Genomic DNA, 4,340 nt, shown 5'->3' with positions numbered 1-4,340 from the left:
TTGCGGCAAAAATGCTCGGGTCTCCCATTTACTTACATTGGGCTCGTTGTTCTGATCCAGTACCCGAGTATTCCAATTTGTTCGACCCGAGCAACGAGCACCCGAGCATTTTACTGCTCGCCCATCACTAGTATACACCTATAAAAGTTGAACATTGCCACTTGTTTGTTGCTTGAGAAAGACTCGCAATTGCCATTTTGGGCAAATAAATTGCATTTTTTTCCCTGAACTAACTGGTGTGCTGCAATCATTTTTTTGTCTCTATCTATCTACCTATCTATCTATCTATCTAATCATCTCATCTAACTATCTCTGTTAAAGGGAATCTGTCACCCCTTTTTTGAGATATCATATAATGATATCATTCAATTGTGTGTCACATAAGGATTCACTTAGTACTTTTGCTTCGACCTGACAACGCACCTTTCATGCATAAATACCTTTTTTATATTGGTTCAGATGTATGTAAACTGCCGCTGTCCGGTCCGATGGGTGGGGCTTATTCACCTGCTCCCCCCTCCCTGTCTTGCGCTACGCATTTCTTCTTGTGTAGAGCAAGATATATTAATTCATCTTACCTATTTACCCATTGCGATAGTATGAAGCAACATACATTTCCTAAGAATCCCTGATACTATGATTTGTTTTGTAAAACATTGGCACCCTCTTGTGGGCCACAAACTTCTTAATTTTGAGTGTATGTATTAAAAAAAAAAAAAATTAGTATGGGGTGGGCCTTCGAATGTGTTGTCTATCTTCACCTGTCTGAGTATTCTAATGGTTTGTAGCAGCAGCAAGGTGCGCTGTCTGCAGTAGACAGAATGTGTGCCATGGAACACTGACGTGTCACAATAGGTAAGGGAAGACAGCTGCTCGTTTTTGTTTTTTGTTGAATATTCCTCTCCCCCCTCTTCCTGGCACTGAGGCGCCTGCTTTGGAACAACAGGGCCAGTGAGGGTGTTAAAACAGGTGGCGTTATGCAGATTCAAAACGCGTGGATTGCAGCTAAAACAAGCCGCAGAGCTGCTGTTTTGAATGCATCCACAGTTTGTTAAAATGTCTTCCTCACGTTCTTCTTTGGCTCATTCTCCACAACGGGTAACAGTTTTAGGCCAATGGGGCGCCACAAGTGCCAAACCAATTCTGGTTATCACTTCTTGGCCTTTTGGCTAAGATCCACTGTAGTGATCTAGCAGTTGCAGCCTTGGTCTTGGCCTAAGGTGCTCAGGGTACCCAGCTCCTTGGCCTGAGGGTATTGCCTCACCTACAAGTGGGGCTTCACCCCCCTGCTGCTATTAGGGAGATGGATTAGTCTTTGGGCAATGAGGGGCGATCACTCTTGCCATCACATTTGCTTGTGAGGGGCATCTGTCGCCACACATAGTTGTGGGTACAACAGGACATTGTGTGGACGGAAGAGTCTTTCGAGAAAATGGAGTTCTGGAAGAAAATGAATTGTTTGAGAATATTCCCAGATGGGATTGCCAGAAGAAAAAAAAGTCGGTTCTTATCAGTTTAATATCTGATACGCCCCCTATATGGGGACCATATATTAAATGGATTTTTAGAACATGGAGATGTAAAAAGAGCTTGCTCTGTCCACTCCATGCATTGACCTGGTATTGCAGTATCTTCAGAGTTGGTCCCCATTGCAGCTCACAAGTATGTCTTTGGAGTGTCAGAGGAAACCGGAGTATCCAGAGGAAACTCACACAAACACGGGGAGAACATACAAACTCCTTGCAGATGTCCTTTGTGGGATTTGAACCCAGGACCCCAGCGCTGCAAGGCTGCAGTGCTAACCACTGAGACACCATGCTGCTCAATGGGATTTAGATCTGGACTCATTGCTGGCCACTTCAGAACACTTCATCCATTTCTGGGGGCTTCTTGTAGTAGGTTTGGGGTCATTGTCCTGCTGGAAGACCCATGACCTAGGACACAAACCCAGCTGTCTTATAAAATAAAACACTGCATTTCACATTTTTTTCCCGCTTTCCAGTGCACTATATGGTAAAACCAATGGTGTCATTCAAAAGTACAACTCGAAAAAAAACAAGCCCTCACATGGCCATATTGAGTGAAAATAAAGTTATGGCTCTGGGAAGAAGGGGAGCCAAAAATAGAAAATGGAAAAACTGAAAATCACAAAGTGGTTAAGGGGATAATCTGCAGGTTAAAAAAGTTCTGTCACGGGGGGCGGAGCGATGCAGAGGAGCTTAAAGAACGCAGCCAGACAGAGCTCCCACAATCCTGGCCAAAATCCTGAGGAAAAACCGCGAGTAACTGTGTATACCTGCCAGCAGTGAAGTCCCTTGGGCTCCTGGAGGCTTCCGGTTCCTAAGGAGGTGCGGTGCGCGGCCCTCCCGATGCTTGGGCTCTGTGGAGGGTCCCACGGGACGACAGGGTCTGTGGACAGCGGCCATTTTCTGCTGTGCGCTCTGTCAGGAGGAGGCACAGCGCTGTGGATCCTGCTCCTGAGGGCTAACGGAGCGGAGCGGCTGTATCCTGGAGGTATCTGTGAGGGAGGCACGGTGTGTACTCTGAGATATGAGCCCCGCGCTCCCTTAGTGATAAATTGCTGACACGTGGGCTCCTGCCATCTTAGGGGTTTCTGCACTCCTACCGCTATCCCTGCAGGCGCTGTATTTCACCTTGCTGCACAGGACTTGCACAATACTTACCAGATCTGTCACAGGACCCAACACCCTGCTCTATAAATTTGCCCAGCCTAAGAGCTGCCTGATATACACCTTTTATCTTAAAACTGCTGCGACTGGATTCAGGGGAAGAAGGGACTCTATAAGCATACATCTACTCAGCTTGCCATATTGCATTATTATTAATTATGAATCGCTCAAGAAGCTCAGGAGTGGCTGACAAACTAAAAGAATTTGCAAGGATTGATCCATCTGAGGCCTGGTTCACATTGCGTTAGTGCGTTAACGCTACTCATTTTCTGTATCACGTGATGCTCCATCTGCGCTAGCAGTAATGGACCCTCGAACGCTGCAGACCGTGTCCGAGGTCCATCATAGCATAATGGCACATCGCTAACGCATGCTGATTATGACATGCGTTAGCGATGCGCTACGTTATGACAGTCTATGGCAGCATTAACGGATGCGTTACATTGCATTAATGCCACTTTGTAACGCAATCCGTTAAACGGACTGCCATAATGCTATGTGAACCTAGCCTGATAGTGCACGGTCCCTTAGGAATACTTCATCACAAGCTAAAGCTGCGGATCAGCGTAAAAACCGTGCTTCTGACAGTGAAGAGGGTGGAATATAACTTTACACCCATAGAGACAAACTAACAAAAGTGGCCAGCTCCATAAATGCCTGGAAGCAAAACACAGATGACCTCGAAAACAGACTGCGCCGGAATAACATCCGGATCATAGGATTGCCGGAACGCTCAGAAATCCAACAACCTGAGCAATTTTTAGAAGGCTGGCTTAAAGATACTTTAGGGGATGAATTCTCCTCTACGTTCTCTGTAGAAAGGGCTCATAGGGTCCCTACAAAGCCGCTTCCACTAGGTAGTCCGCCTAGACCTTTTCTGGCACGTCTCCTCAATTGCAAAGACTGAGATGCTATATTACGGATGGCAAGGCCAAAAAAAACCCTATCAAGTTCAATGGTGCCACGATCTCGATATTCGCTGATTTCTCTATGGAACTCCAGAAGTAGCAGGCACAATTCATGGAATTCAAGAAGCAGCTCAGGGAAAATAATGTTCTCTATTCAGTGATATATCCAGTACGACTCCGAATTGTCCATGAGGGTTCCTCCATATTTTGTACAAATCCGGCGGAGGCAGCGGAATGTGTGCGGTCCCTTAAGGGTTCTTGTGGAAAGAAGTCCTGATTTTCTGGCAGTTAATTGGAACTCTCCTCCTTACTATATGATTGAAGCTCTTTACACTGGCTTCTGATTTAACAGCAATACCGGACACTGTGCTCAGTGAGGGTATCCCCCAACTCAATCCAAGATAGGAGCACAGGACTTTGCTCCTTTATTTCTGAATCTTGCTTTGTTCTTCTTTCCAATAGGTTTCTTTGTTCTTGTTTATGTAGGTACTACCACTGAGCGTCTTTACATGATGCTTATAACCTCTATTTGTGTGATAATGTATGCCATGTTTGGATGAGGAGATATGGGTTCTAAAATTATTTGTATGACCTGGAATGTGAGGGGTCTCAAATCTCCTCGAAAAAGAATTAAGTTTTTTCCCCAGATCAAACGCTATCATCCTCACATTGTGGCTCTGGTCAAGACGCACCTGACTAGAGATTCAGCGCGGTCCGTACAGAAGCCTTCTTTGCAATGGTT

General features: G+C 45.6%; 1 non-coding gene across 1 annotated transcript; it reads left to right on the top strand.

The window, feature by feature from the left end:
- The first annotated feature begins 1,454 nt into the window (after positions 1 to 1,454).
- On the top strand, positions 1,455 to 1,653 carry LOC141054303 (U2 spliceosomal RNA). The gene has a single exon (XR_012221398.1). It is a non-coding gene; the product is annotated as a U2 spliceosomal RNA (small nuclear RNA).
- Positions 1,654 to 4,340: the final 2,687 nt, after the last annotated feature.

Source organism: Dendrobates tinctorius, unplaced genomic scaffold, assembly GCF_039654945.1.
Source record: "Dendrobates tinctorius isolate UK_male_01 unplaced genomic scaffold, ASM3965494v1 ptg000177l, whole genome shotgun sequence".
Taxonomy (NCBI): Eukaryota; Metazoa; Chordata; class Amphibia; order Anura; family Dendrobatidae; genus Dendrobates; species Dendrobates tinctorius.
The sequence above is the reverse complement of the archived record's forward strand: the minus strand, read 5'-3'. Positions and strand labels throughout refer to the sequence as shown.